Source organism: Crocuta crocuta, unplaced genomic scaffold, assembly GCF_008692635.1.
Source record: "Crocuta crocuta isolate KB4526 unplaced genomic scaffold, BGI_CrCroc_1.0 scaffold427, whole genome shotgun sequence".
NCBI lineage: Eukaryota > Metazoa > Chordata > Mammalia > Carnivora > Hyaenidae > Crocuta > Crocuta crocuta.
In genome coordinates, this window is record NW_027533273.1 from 550,389 (window position 1) to 566,364 (window position 15,976).

The window sequence follows — 15,976 nt, forward strand, 5'->3', positions numbered from 1 at the left end:
ATATATTTAATTCAGTTTACCTTCATTCTAATTAACTTAGTCCTAACAAGTTCCAATTCCAATTCCAATCTCCCTATTACCCTGAGGAATCTGAAACTCATAGCTAGTGACTTCTCCAAGGTAGCAGAACTGCAATTCAAACCCAGACCCAGTTTGTCTGGGTCCAAATCTCATGCTGTTAATTACTACACCACTTAACTGTAACAAATGCCAAAGAATGAATATACTTAGTTGCATATTTTCTTATTCAATATCATCATTTGGAGAAATGATGCTGTTCCAATGATGTTTCCACTGATGAAAATCACGTGGGGACCCACTTTTGAAACTTCCCTCATAGCCTTAAGCACACTCTTTTGATGATCTTCATTGATGAAATATACTCATGCCTTCATAGTGCAGCTTATTTAGAGGACAGCCAAAAGTCGCTCAGAGCAAAGCTGAATTAAAATTGTGGGTGACACTGCTCGGTGGTATTATCTGAGGTTTAAAAGAAAGGAGTGTGATTACTTTTTGTGTCTTATCGACTGTCTCAGAGAAATTCTCAAAGCAAAGTTGCTAGCATATTCTGATCACTGCCCCATCACTGCAATAAACACAGACCTAAGATAGCCCCTTCAAAATTCAAAATTGAACTGGTCTATTTGTTAAAACACCATTCTTGTGACAAGAAAATCATATCTTAGTCATTCTTTAGAGTACATCAATCTGATATTGCTTTAACTGCTGGTGAATGGAACATTCCATAAAAAAGGAAAAAGCAACTGATAAGGACCTAACAGTCTTTGATGTTAATGCTATTAAGATATCTTGTGCCCTAACTTCTTGCTGAATAATGCCCTTGGGGCATTATTGCTTTAAACTACAAACATTTAATCATTTAAACAAGATAAATATGGATAACTAGACATTTGGGATGGAATGGTCTGCCTATCTCCTGCCCTGAGAATAACTAGCTTTGAGCATCTAACAGGGTTTTGCCTCTAACACTTTTGAAAAATGGCATCATACTTGGGCTAAAGTGGTTCCTCTGCTGTTCATGGTCCATGAAGCAGGTACTTTCCTCTGAGTGGTTACTGTTTTTCTCAAGAGCTGCCAATTTTCATTACAGCGATGGACTGGAGGAGTGCTGGAATGTCATATGAAAAGAAAATTACTGGGCAGCCCCCTTTTTTTCTCCATTAGAATTTTGGCAACGCAAGTAAGGCAAGGGCAGACAAGATAATGAAGGGGCTGCATGGGCATTTATTTCACTTTCATTTTCCTTTGAGAAAGTGTTAATAAAATTAGTAGTGTTCCAATAACAGCAAGGATTATAAAAGATACATTTATCAACAATGTGCAATTTTCCTACTGGAATATATAATAAAACTTTTCAAATGCAAATCTCCTATCAATGAGCATATAAAGGGACAAGATAAAAAAGGCAAAAATGACATTAAGCTAATTCTTACTCATCTCTGAAAACTAAAAGGATTAAAACTTTTAAAGTTAACTGACAAATCTCTCCAAACTTAATTTTAAACTTTCATTCAGTTTTTGCTCTGTCAAGGCTTTAGCCAAAGCTCCTTACAAGGAATCATACTAATTCTTTTGAATTTCAGGGATTGGGTCAAAATCATCAATGTCTTCCCTTTGCCTACCACACAAAGCCAAATATCCTCTTACATGACCCTCTAAAGTCAGGCCCTGTCCAACAATCAAAGTTCTCTGTAAGCCAGCCCACTCTGCCCCCAAAGTCCCCTGTTTGCCCATCATAAGTCCCTGGCTGAAAACTGGTCCCTTGAAGGTCTCTGATGCTATCTGTTCTGTGTCTACTTCTCCCAAATCCTCTGAAGCCTTTGCAACTCAGAGGCTGCATCTCCTCAGCATTGCCTTTCTGTCTTCTCTCTCAGCAACCTCTCATCCCTCTCATGTAGTCTGAACCATCAACCTACTACCTCATAATGAGCCATCTTAAATGGATCACAACTTTTTCAGGGGTACCCCCTCCTAGGTGAACGGCAAGCTCTCACAGAGTAGAGACAGAATTAGGCATATACACATGATAAGCATGTGTTGATTAGCTCATATGGCTCTGTTCCTCCTTCTGTGGAGAGAAAAACAGCTCAAAAGGCAGGCAGAGAGACACAAAAAAGAAGAAAAAAAGGAAAAGAAAGAATGAAAGAAAGATAAAAGGAAAGGCAAGGGACCTAAATACTCCCAAAACAGAACAATCTAAATGACCTTAAGTTTACTGTATACATACAAGAAAAACATACAGATAGTCAATGCAATTAACATTAGAAGTGTTTTTGAAATTAGGATAATTTGTCAAATGTTGATTCCAAAAACTAATATAAAGGTTACTTCCAGGTAAAGCAAAAAAGTAGACATAAAATATTTCCTGAAATTTAAATACTAAAATCATAAATATGCTAAAGAAAAATTCTCAACTCAAAAGGGTAAATTAAATTCATTATTGAGATAATCATACATGCTGATGATGTTGACTGTCCTTGCTGAAAATAAATGAAAACACTGAAGTCTTCCAGGAACATGAGGAGGGATGATTTCACATAACCATTTGAAGCCTCCATCTGTCTTTGAAAAAGCTTAAAGCTGCATTGGATCCTTCAGGAAAACCCAAGAAGATGCCGCCCATGGCAAGAATGATGCCAATGTTTCTATCAAACCAAAGCAGTAACAATTAGTTGAAAATGTCCAGTATCATGACAGAAAGATGGGCTAGTGCAACCTGAAGACGCCAAAATCCACGGTATCTTGTGTAATGAAATGGCATCCATCCCACTGAAGCAAATCTCATGAGCACAACATAACACCATTTCCTGCCTACTCACTTTATGGCAGCAAAGTTTCATAAATATAAAGCCTGAGATTCAGCCCCAGGCAAGTCACCAGGAGCAATTCTATAACTGGAATGTGTGGCAGGCCAACAAACTTTTTCATTTTTAACTTGGGTTGTTTTTACTCAGCAATATTTCCAAGAGGGACTATGACTGGGGACAGTTATAAATTTCACCATGTTACCAAGAAATGCTTTTAGGAGATTAAGCACCAAAATAGTACAAGATGAATGCCTCTAATCCATTCCTATCCCTCAAAAACATCATTGTATGTGTTTGAAAAGTATGTAGAAATAGAAAAGAAAGACACAGACCCTGAAAAATACTAAAAAAAAAAAAAAGGAAAAAGGCTACAGTATGGAAGACAACCATATTTACATTTCCATCTGAACACAAATGGCTACAAAAAGATTGATACAGGATGACTAATTAAAAAATTTTTAATGTTTTATTTCTTTCTGAGAAAGAACCAAACCTCAGGGCTGAGGGGTGGGTCAATAGAGGTTACAGCACTGAACATCACACTTCCTTGCAACAGGACATGTTCTTAGCTCACTTAATCTGAAAACATGCATTGATAACAAAACTTAGAAACTCCCCCATCTATCATGGAACCACACAGTTTCAGACCCATAAGGGATTGCACAGATCCTCAAGCTGAAATGGCAAGTTTATGGGGGCCAATGAGCCCAAATTTGAAGGCAGAATGTCAGTCTGAGCAATTTCTGAATTATTCCTGGCATCATTAGCACATCTGGAAACAAGGGGTTTATCCTGCAATGTCCTGGGCACATGTTTCAAGGTCCTTTTAAATGCAGAATTCACACTAACCATCAGTGTTGGGGAGCAAACAAATCCATCCGTTACTACAGAATTTATGCTAACATTTTCAGAAAGCTAGTGAGAATACCAGAGGTCTTTTGAATTGTTTCACTGAACAGGGACCCCTGGAGTTTGTAGTGATTGGACAAGATAGAGCAGGAAGCTTTCAGTGTCCCCAAGGGTTGGCTCCTCCGTCGTATTTATTAAAAGATAATTCACTTGATTATGTTAGCCCTGGTAAAAAGTGGGTGACAATAACCATTTTTAATCTGCTTATTCTTAAAGAATTCTTTCACCAAAAAAAGCAATCAATTCCTAAAACTCTTAGATCACACATTCAGTAGTGCCCCCAGCCAATCATCAGCCAAGAGGACTTTCCTGTCGGCTGCCTCACGCTCGACAGTCATCTTCCCCTGCAGCCTTTGCTTGGCACTTTTTAATTTTTTAGTGTCAAAGGTTGCAACTCCAAATAACATTGCCAAATCTCTCTCTTCTCTGATATAATCTCTTTCTGATTTGAATGGACACTTTCTCCTGAGCCCATCATAAATAACACAAGGGAGCAGCCAGGAAAGAGAAATGGGCACTTTATAGTCGGTGATGTGGAAATTCAGAGGAACACAAAAAAATTCTGGGCAGAGAGAGGTGCAAACACAGAGGGGAAATTAGAAATATAGGACAGGACTCACTATATATGGCCTTGATGTCCGTGTGATACATAATTCCCTAGTAATGCAGTTCAATAAATCCAGGCCAAATTGATAGGGGTTGGGATGTCAGCGGCCAGGAGATCTACTGCACTGGCCCAGAGACCAGACAGACCTGTGGCGAGAGAACAGGAGCGACTGGCACTGTCTTCCAACAGAGCAGTGAAGGTTGACAGGGCAGCAGACACCCAACAAACTCTAATGGAATAAATATGAGGAGATTTCCCCGTGCCATGAGCCAATACGACCGATTATGTGCCTGAAATTAGTTCTTTGGAGCTTGCCTACTCTCTTTTGCCAGTATTCTGGGACATCATGGGGCATCATGTGGAAAGAAAGATATTTCTTTTTCTGCTACCAAGCAGTCAGTTTTCAGAGGTAAGTAGGAAGGATATTGAGGTGATTTTTTAAATTTTTCTCAATAAAGAGATTGAAATAATTATTTGCCCGCAGTTCAGCTATTTAACAACGAAAGCATCACTCTGCCCCACACGGACCAAAAATGCCTGATTCCAATCGATTCATAGGCATTCCATCGGCCAAAAGAGTCGGAGATAAAGCTCAATCACACTTTGTCTCAATTTCTGTCCCTGTGATGCTCATCTCTTCTTAGTTCAAGGTCAAAGACTGTTATGGAGACTGGGATCCACCCCAGGACTTGAAGCCTTAGTCTAGGGAAATGTGGAAACAAAGCTTTAGTCTTGGTTTTGATAACAGAATTCTTGCAGACCCACCTTTGATAACCTGTCCAGTGTCCCAGATCCTATGGCAATGTTTTACCATTACCTTTCCCCACCAGCTTTACCATTTCCCCACTTGCTATACCATCACCATTACCTTTTCCCCATCAGCAGCTGGCATCTTGACTATTGTCCAGTGTGTGGTTGACGTAGGAGACAGTGGGTTGGTGGGAATTTACCAATATACACAATTAGAGAACTGACTCATTCTACAGATATTTTATGAGTGCCTTTGATGTGCAAACTCTGTTCTAGATACTGTGGATACATCCATGAAAAGTCATGGTTTTGTACTCTCACTGGAAAGACAGACAACAAACAGAGGTAGAGCTCCTTGAGTGACAAAAAGGGAAATTCATAGGGGTGGCTAAGAAAGGAAGGAGCAAAGAAACAGACACTTAACAATAGAGAACAAACTGATGGGTGGGGGGATGGGTGAAACAGGCGATGGGGATTAAGGAGTGCACTTGTGATGAGCACCAGGGGTTGTATGGAAGTGTTGCATCACCATGTTATCCACCTGAAACTAATATTACACTGCGTTAACTAACTGGATTTAAATAAAAACTTCTAAAAATCATGGTTTTGTATGCTCACAGGGAAGACAGACAACAGATGAAGGGTTCCTTTAGTAGCAAAAGGGGAAATTCATAGAGATGGCACAAAAAAGGAAGCAATACAGAGACTTCCATATATAACTGTCACCCTCAAGTACCTCCAGGAACATGCAGGACTGTGATCCACCTGTGGGAAGGGAGGATTCGAGCAGGTCCATTCGCAAGTCACCAACTCATCCATAGTTCCTTATACCTCCTCAGCAGGTGGAAGTGCCTGTGTGCACTGCAAGGCAAAAGAAATCAAAGTTCAGTTTCCAGGCCCACTATTCCTTAACAAAACCTAATCTCAGGCCAGACTGCTCCAGCACAGAAGAATATCTTAATGTTCTTTTTGTGCTCACCTCTAGCAGAGCCGCAGGAAGAGGAAACCCAGTGACACCTCATGTGAAAGCATTCTCCACCAATTAGGACTATAATTATCTCACTTTGGAAATGATACCACTCTGTTTAGAGTTAGATATTGAGCTTCTGATTTGGTTTGAAACATACAAGGAGTAAGAGAAAATGTAAATGAATCAATAAGACCCAGCTAGAACCAGGTTTTAATTGGCCAAATGCTTTGTTGAATAAAATGAGCTAGCTAAGACAATAATAATTAGATAACCATTCTTCTGTCCTAGGAGGAAATAAGCTTAAGAATTTATTTTTTGCTTCTGAGCAGGAGTCATGTTTTGAAGGACTGAACTCATAGATCAACTCATCATGGACTAAGCCTGCTGAGGATGACATACTCTACCATCCTTTCCAGATGACACTCTGAAACCGCACACAGCTCTCTAAGTTCTTCCCTAAAAATCGGACTTCTCAGGGGCCCAGAGCAGACATATTTTGGTCCAGAAGCAGCCATATCTTTCATTCATCACATACATCTTCAGGGGAAAAGCTCACATTGTAAAACTTTTCTTTCCTAGAACAGAGGCAGGAGAAAGGGATATTGGGAAGGGTGCCACTTTCTAGTTCTGAAACAATTAAGCTCCCCTTCCTTGGTGAGGTATCTAATGTCAAGAGTGCTCAATTTGGTCAGGTCACATGGGCTAAATTCCATTTTGGCTAGATCCTCCACGAAACCCTGAGTATGGCTTGAGCCCTGTCTCCTCTGATGAATCTCAACCACCTCCCCCAATAACTTTTTTCTAAGTTTTTAAAATTTATTTATTTTGAGAGAGAGGGCATACGTGTGCATGAGTTTGTGCCATGCTCTTGTGAGATATCTACGTTATTATAATAATGTTGTATGGTGAATGATGGTGACTATACTGTGTTGAGCACTGAGTAATGTATAGAATTACCAAATCAATATGTTGTACACCTGAGACCAATATAACATGTGTGTCAATTATGATTCAATTTTAAAAAAGAATGATTTAAAACCTTGGGTAAAACATCAATAAGACTATAACATTCAGTCTATGCAAATTCCTATAACCCTTGCCATCTCTCCAACTCACTCAGTGATTTGCATATATTGTTCCATACTATTATCTTTCCATATATATGTATGTCCAGATGTACAAACATCCTTCCTTTCCAACTAGATTCCATGCTTCTTAAGAGCAGGGGCCATAATTTATATTCTGCATTCTCAGCATCTTACATACCTCCCATTTGTAAGTACACTAAAATATTTACTACTAGTGGTGACAATAATAAAGATTTGTCCAGGACTACCTCCGTAGTGGTGCATAATCAGTACTGAGACAGTTGTGCCTGCCCATGAGCAGGCTACACAGATGAAAGAAAGAAAATCAGCCCATGGTGCGCTCAATCCATAGAGTTAAGTATCAGACAAAAATAAGCTTTGGCCATTTTGAGCAGGACCTCCAGCAAGATGAAGAACACTACTGGCTTCGGGCTGAAGAGATACTTTAAAGGCACAGTCCATGCTCTTGTGAGGGCTCTCCACTAACCAAGTCAACAGATGAACTGTCACCCTCCATTTGCTCTACAAAATACAGTGGCTGATGCCTGTGGTTCAATCCAGGCACATGGCTAGTAGACCACTTATAGAAGCCCTCATGCTTTTGTGCCCACCAGTTTATAATCCATGCCTGCCAAAAGCATGCTGAAATTGTTCCTGTCCCTATTAACAGTTTTACAGGCTACTTAAATTATATAATACAAGTAAATATTACATAAACTGATGAAATATGAATGAAAAAGAGAGCTAATTCTATGAAAAGTAGGTTGAATACTGTAGAAAGATTCCAAAGTTGTTTAAGTAGGTGACAGTGAAGATATTCTATAAGCCTTGGAAAATTACAGTAAATATCTACAAGTATTTTGTGCTCAGACTTCTTTATAAGAGTCTAAGTTTCCTCACCTTAAGAGACAGAGAAAAAGGGTGGTTGATAATGTGTATGCAAGAGTTAAAGCCTCAGCCCTACATCAAAAGATTGAGAGGGGCCTCTGGGTGGCTGAGTCAGTTAAGCATTCGACTTCAGCTCAGGTCATGATCTCATGGCTCCTGAGTTCAAGCCCCATGCTGAGCTCTGTGCTGAAAGCTCAGAGCCTGGAGCCTGCTTCAGATTCTGTGTCTCCCTCTTCCTCTGCCCCTGCCCCACTCATACTCTGTCTCTTTCTGTCTCTCAAAAGTAAATAAACGTTAAAAAAAATATTGAGGAAAGGATATGCATTCACAGGTTTTAGAATGACATACGAGGTTTGAGTTGTATATGCTTTTTTTTTTCAGATTGCCATTTTTAACCAGTCTTTACATTAAAATAACTATCACTCTTGTCATGTCTGGTAAGAAAGTTCTTACTATCCACCCACCCTTGCCTTAGTCCTAGAACCCAATTGAGGAACTACTCAGAACTCAGGGAGCCAGAAGCTTCAGGAGTTGCCACCTAGACTGCAAGCAAAAATGAAACAAAGAAGTCACTGCTGGGGACTTTCTTCCTTTTTGCTGGTTTTTATTTTCAATCATATCTATATATAGATATATATGTATCCAATCACACACATGCGCGCGCGCGCACACACACACGAACATCTCCTACCTGTGCTTTTGTAAGATTCTAGGTCTATGTAGAATATTTATAAAAATACAGTACATAATTAAAATCAACAGCAACAAATAGGAATCATGAATTACCTGCTAAGCTGAGCAATTCACCTTCAACAGGTCACCACACAGACTCAACACAGTAAAGCATTCAAATGGTCAGTTACGCAAACAGGTAGAGCAATGCACATAGGATATGGAACCACAGTTCTGGGTGATCCACGGAGGAGATTAGACACGGTCTCTTTCTCTGCAGAGCTTACAGTTCAATAATCAAACCAGGGCCATCGAGCTGCAATTAGTTCTTTATAATAACAGCAGGCAGGACTAAAGATGGAGGGGAGGAAGGAAAGGAGCCAGTTTTGAGCTTTCCTCCTTCAATAATTCTGTGCTCATTGCTAAATGGATATTGGAAAGTAAAGAGCATGAGAACAGAAATGTTTTATAGGATATCACTGTAGAAACGTTTTTCATGAAATGGTAAAATAGAAAAGGTGATCTTAGAGACATCTTGTCCAACCACCTTATTGTATAGATTCAGAGACCAAAACACAGGGAGCAGTTGAGTAGGATAGCACTGCTAATTGGGAGCAGAGGGCTGGAACCAAATATCAGATACCCTGACTCACTAAGTCCAGTGTTCTTTCTAGAACAGTGTATAGCAATGCTTTCCCTCTTTTTGGTTAGCATCCTTCCTTCTCCATTTCATGGCCCTTATTTTATCCAGAACACTGAGAATGATCAGAACCCCTGTAAGTTCATTTCTAAACAAAGTCAAAAGTCCTAGATAAATCAGTTTCAAAGCTCTAACAAATTGATCCAAATGTCAAGTTGAACAAAACTTTATGCTAATTGTGTGGTTTCATGTAGACAAAATAAAATATTTAAAGTACTGAAAGAATCACTGACTGAGCTATCTCACTTGAGAACACAGACCCCATTAGCCTGGAAGAAATTCCAGTCAGAATATCTACCAACATTTCATTCACTCAGCATATACTCTATCCCCTCAGAGGAAAAAAAGAAAAAGGAAAAGGAAAAGGAAAGGAAGGAAGGGAGAAGAGGGGGTAAGGCATATTTCACCGGAATTATTACAAGAATATACACTGCTTTCTGAGGCGCTAGTTTCTAAGTCACTCAGTCCAGCAAATATTTCATGAGTGCCTACTGTGTGCAAGCCATGGAGGGAGCAGCCACTGTGTTCAGCTGAATGTTATGGGGGACACCAGGAAAAGGTCTCACATCTCAAGGAACTTACAATCTAGTTCCAGAGGCTGTACTCAAATAACAGACTGGATTGTGGTCAGATTACAATGGAGGAAAAATGACCTGGAAACACAGACAGGGAGAGGGGTATAGGATGAAACTTAATAGATGAGCCTGCATTTGAGCTGGGCCTTGAAGATGGGATAAGATACCACGTAAAAAAATTCAAACATTCTGATCTTAAAAGAGTGTATTTTTACTCTTTTATTTTTTAATTTGCTTTTCATTCCCAGCTCATGTCCCAGTCCCTTGAAACTTACATTCCACTTTCTATCTCTGAATTTAAACTACTCACACCAATTTCTCCCATGACTTCCTGGTTGCCAGATTCAACTGGCGTTTTTTGTCCTGATTCCAAATTATCCCTTTGCAAACCCTGTTGGCCTTGACCTTCACCATAGCTCCTCGCTCATATCTTTTATATTTTGGTCCTGCACTTCCTACCTAGATCACTTTTCTGTGTCCACAGCTCCAACTCCTCCTACCTTGCACTAATAACATAAATTTAAATTTCTCATTCCCTATCTCTTTCTTAAACTCCAAATTCATCTTTCCAACTATTCACTGATCTGCCAATGTGGACAGCCTATAAATGCCCCAAACTGAACATGCCTGAAATCTAATGTATCATTTTTCTGCCTAAGCATCCTCTTCCACTAATGTCCCTAATTTCTACTTCAAAATCTAATGCACACTCTTTCATACCTCTGTACCTTTTTACATCCTATTTCCTATGCTAGGAATTCTTTTCTACGTATGGACTACTGAGGATAGTTAATCTATAAACAATTAACACACTTGTCACTTGCTCTGTGACAGCCCAGGGAGCAATGCGCTATCCCAAAAAGGTAATAGATGCAATTTTCAATCCTGATCCCAGCACTTATTAAGTAGCCACATAACCTGACCCCGCTGAATTCACCTTTTCTTGGCTGTAATATCTACCTCAGAAGGTCATAAGCTTCAACTGAGATAGTCTATATGAACAGCATAGCGTGGGAAATGGCACCTGGTAAGTCCTCCATGAATATGTGACATCTTCCCATCCCTCCTGTCTCTGAGCTACCAGTGCACACGAACATGCTGACAGCGGCTCCGGTTATATAGTGTGCTCACTGCAATTCACCAGACCTAAGCTCTTCAGTGCAAAAAGCCTACAACCCAGCACTACCAATGGGCACTCAGTACACATTTATTTAATTCAGTCATACAGGAGACAGCTCAGCACCTAACTCTAGGACTCAGGATCCTGAGTCAGCGTTACTGAGGAAATGATGGTACTAATAAGAAAAATGGAGAAATCAAGGATAGAGTCCTTTCACGTATAACATGGAAAGTTCCATGTGGGGCATGTTTACATTTAAAGAGCAGAAGGAAGACACCCAGCAGGCAGAGCCTTGGGTGGAAGCCTGCATTTACGTAAAAGGGGAAGGAACAAGAGACAGTAGCAAGGGAAAGAGGCAGGAAGACATCAGGACAATTCAGTCACAAAGAAACAAAAACAGAGAGGAAACTCAGAAAGGAAGCAGAGGGCCCACAGTGCTAATACAAGAGAGAATTCCTAGAATAAAAACAAAAAACAAACAAAACAGGAAAAACGAGGTTCTGGGGTTTTAGTCAAGGAGGAGAAAACAATTTCATCAGAAGAGTGAAGTCCAAAAACGTTGCAAGAGGCTAAGGAGTGAGTAGGAGAAGGTGGGGGGAAATCTCCAAGGTAGCTAACTCATGTCTAACATCTGTTATGTGTGTAAAAGTGCAGAATCTTCCATTCCTGACGTTTGATACTGTCAGCAGCAGAGCGGAGGCTAGAACCCAGGGTTTTGCTTCCCAGGTGTTATGATTCCACCACACTATGCTGGAAGGCATGGTGTCTTTTTTGTATTCACTTCTTCTCCCCACCTTCACCTTATCACAGCTACGTGACTTACCTAAACATTGGCCAGCGGTCTCATTCAAGTAACGGCTGAGAATCTGATGTATTCCTGTCTCCCATCATTGACAATTTCATCACCCAGAAGGTGAGTGAGGGATCGGAGGAACAGCTTTTCCTCAATTAATTTTAATCAACAGGCAGCCTTGAGTGACAGAGTGGAAGTGACAGGAACTTTGGGAGAAAAGTGGTAACACTGTTTTGTAATAATCAGAGAAGGGAAAGCTGGTTACTGTCAGACACAACTCATGGCTTAGGAGAGTGGGTTTTATGTTTGACTCCCCAAGGCATGGAATTCCTAAAAGGAAAAATATAGGGCCTTGAACCCAGTCTTGACTGTTTAGTTTTTGCTTTTCTTTTTAATTTAATTTAGCTTTGCTTTTTTTTTTTTAATTTTATTTATTTCTAGGAGAGAGAGAGAGAGAGAGCATGAGCAGGGGAGGGTCAGAGAGAGAGGGAGTCACAGACTGAAACAGGCTCCAGGCTCTGAGCTGGCAGTCAGCACAGAGCCCGACGCGGGGCTCGAACCCACGAACCGCGAGATCGTGACCTAAGCGAAAGTCGGACGCTTAACCGACTAAGCCACCCAGGTGCCCCAATTTAGTTTTGCTTTTAAGTTTAATGGATAAACTCATGCATATTAAATTGAAGATGACACAAAACAAGAAAAGAACTTGGAGGACTGGAATGAGGATCTCAAGATCATTCAGTGGCTGGGCCAGATGACTGAAACTAACAAGATTAATTTTAATTTAAAAAAATATGAAGCTCTGCCCTAGGGTTAAAAAAAGAACAGAAGAAATACAGGTTAAAGATATTAAATAATTTTAGGCATTTAAAAATCTGGGGAAAATGTTAAAACCATTAATGATAAGCACTTAGAAACCAGAAATATAATGATCATCTATAATTTGCAATCAGGAGACAAAGAATGGAACCTTTAAAAATTAAGCAGAAAACAGGAAGGGAGGAAGGATAGAATGATAAAATAAAAGTGCAAAATACATGGCATAAATGAGTCCGATTATATCAGTTTTTTCAACAAATATAAGTGAATAAGTTCACCTGTTAAAATTCAGAGTATTAAATAGGATTCTTTTAAAAACCCAGATATACACTACATATGAGATAATTCTAAAACAAAATAATATTAGAAACTTGAAAATAGTGTAAAGACAGAAGATGCAGGGAATATCTCGGCAGGAAAATTCTAATACAGTAATATCTTTATAAGACAAAATACATTTTAAGGTGAAAAGCATTCATATGAATAAATGGGGTACCTATATATTAATCAAGGGAATTACTCCAAGAACAGATAACAATCATTAAATTGCATGCAGAAATACAAGATAGAAGAGCTCAATTTAATAGTAGTTCATATAAAAATGATGGGGTTTTGTTTTTAGAAGTTTAATAATGTCCACAGGGTTAACAAAGTTGCCTCTAAAAGTCACTGCAATCTTGGCTAACACTGATAACAGGCAGAAAAGTCCAGATTAGCAGTCACTTTCTCTGCACAGTCAAAACTTAACTCAAGTGGAGTGCTCAGGTCTGGGTATGTCAGCTTGAGATAGACATTGTCTAATTAGAAAACCTCCAACAGAGGTCAACCAGGACAAGAACAGTATGAAAAAAGCATCACCTAAGTAAGAGTTGAAGGACCAGAGATATCATTTAAGACAAATTTAGAGAAGCATGTCAACCAAAGTGGGCATTGTAGCAAGTGGTGGAGCCAAGACTGAAACAGAGCAAATCTCACCACAGGGAACATTCCAACCATTCTTAGGTACTCTATGCTGTGTTGCCTCTCTATAAAAATGCCAGAAGAAAATAAAAGAAATGGCTTTCATAATATCAGAATAAAAAACACATCCCTAACTGTAACATAAAGATCACTGCCATCAATGAAAAGAGGACTTTTTAACAAGGCTAATTTTTGAAATTTTGCATATAGAAAGATATCGTAAACAGAGATTAGATAAAGACACAATAAACAATGGAGTTGTAATGCAAAATGCTAGTGAAGATGCAGAGAAATGGGATTCCTCATACATGATTGGTGAGAACACAAAATGGTAAAGCCACTCTGGAAAACAACTTGGTAATTTCTTATAAAACTAAACATTCATTGACCATACAACCCAAAACAACACTTGGACATTTACACCAGAGAAATGAAGACCTACATTCACATAAACACCTGTCCATGTAAGTTTATAGCAGCAGTATTAAGAATAGTCAAAAATGGAAACAACCCAGATGTCCTTCAGTGGGTGAACACTTAAATAAATTGCACTGCATGCAGACCATACAACACTACTCAGCAATAAGAAGAAATGAACTAACACATACAACAACTTGAATAAATTGTCAGGGAATTATGCTGAGCGAAAAACATCAGTCCCAAAAGGTTACTTAGTGTATAATTCCATTTTGTATAATATGTTTGAAATGACGAAAATGGAGAATAAAGTAGCGATTGCCAGGGCTTGGTGGGAGGGGTGCAGCAGAGAAGGGAAGTAAATATGGCTATAAAAGGGTTTCATGAGAGAGCACTGTGGTAATGGTACTGTTCAGTATCTTGATAACAGTGGTAGATACAAGCACCTACAGATGTGATAAAATTGTAAAATACTTTGGAAGTTCATTGAAATGTTAAACATAGAGTTACTATGTCAATTGCACTCATATGTATATACCAAAGAGAAGTGAAAACATATGTCCACCAAAAGCTTGCACATCAGTGTTCATAGCAGCATTAATCATAATAGTCCAAATGTGTAAACAACCCAAATTCTATCATCTGATGAATGGGTAAAATAATGTGGTACATCAATACAACTAAATATTATTATGCAAGAAAAAGGAATGAAGTACTGATACCAGCTACGACATGAATGACTCTTAAACATGTTATTTATGCTATGTGAAATAAGCCTGTCACAAAAAAACACATATTATGATCCCACTAATACAAAATGTGCAGAATAGGCAAATCCATGGACAAAGTAGACTAGTGGTTACTGTGGGAGATCAAGTAGCTATGTCATGGGCTAGGAGAATATAGGGAATGCATTGCAAAGCAGAAAACTGCTTTCTGGCCTTGCTGAAAACAGCAGCCATGCCTCGCTTATCTAGTTAATGTTCATGTAGGAGTTACATCCTGCTTATCATCCTAAACTCCTTAGGCCATGTTACCATATGGAATATTTTGCCCTGCCTTAACTTGTTTCTCTGCACATTTTCTCCATTGTTTCCCTGAATGCTCAACAAATACAGGAGTCTGAAAGCAGCTCAGGGAGACTCCTTAGCTTCCTTCTTACCTCTCTTGATTTGCATGGATTCTATAGTAATCTTTTCTGCTACCCTTGGCTTTGTTGGACAAAGCTGAAAGCCAAACCCACAGCTACTTAGAACTGTAGGGAGGAATAGGCAGTGGACACCAACAGATATAGAGTTTCTTTTGGGGTTGGTGGAAATGTTCTAGAATTAAATAGTAGTGAATATTTCACGACTCTGTGAATATACTAAAAATCACTAAATTGTATGCTTTAAATGTTAATAAACTGTATAGAACTAAATATACACACACATTAGTAGAAGTAAAACTGAGCAGGGATGCCTGGGTGGCTCACTCAGTTAAGCAACTCTTGATTTCAGCTCAGGGCATAATTTCACAGTTTGTGAATTTGAGCCTCACATCAGGCCTTGTACTGACAGTACAGAGCCTGCTTGGAATTTTCTGTCTCCTTCTCTCTCTACATCACGTCTCTCTCTCTCTCTCTCTCTCTCTCTCTCTCTCTCCCTCCCTCCCTCCCTACTTCCCTCTCTTTCTCAAAAATAAACATTTAAAAAAAGAAGTAAAACTGGGAAACTCTGAATAATAGGTAGATTGCATCAATGTCAACATCTTTATTGTGCTATTATATACCATCTTGCAAAATGGTACCAGTGGAGGAAATGCTATAATGTACACAAGATTTCTCTATATTATTTCTTACAACTGCATGTAAATCTATAGAAGCTTCTTCAAAATTTCAC

At 39.2% G+C, this 15,976-nt stretch overlaps 2 long non-coding RNA genes across 2 annotated transcripts in view; both read right to left on the reverse strand.

Moving 5' to 3' along the window:
- Nucleotides 1–277: 277 nt before the first annotated feature.
- LOC144218055 (uncharacterized) lies at nt 278–2,526 on the reverse strand. Its single transcript, XR_013331036.1, has 3 exons — nt 2,477–2,526; nt 1,012–1,129; nt 278–480 (listed from the first exon to the last, which is right to left on the reverse strand). It is a non-coding gene; the product is annotated as an uncharacterized LOC144218055 (long non-coding RNA).
- A 3,310-nt stretch (nt 2,527–5,836) lies between these two features.
- LOC144218056 (uncharacterized) overlaps nt 5,837–15,976 on the reverse strand; it is a 110,756-nt gene continuing 100,616 nt past the window's right edge. The window contains exon 3 of the long non-coding RNA XR_013331037.1: nt 5,837–5,955. This is a non-coding gene — a long non-coding RNA (uncharacterized LOC144218056). The remainder of the gene's footprint in view (nt 5,956–15,976) is intronic.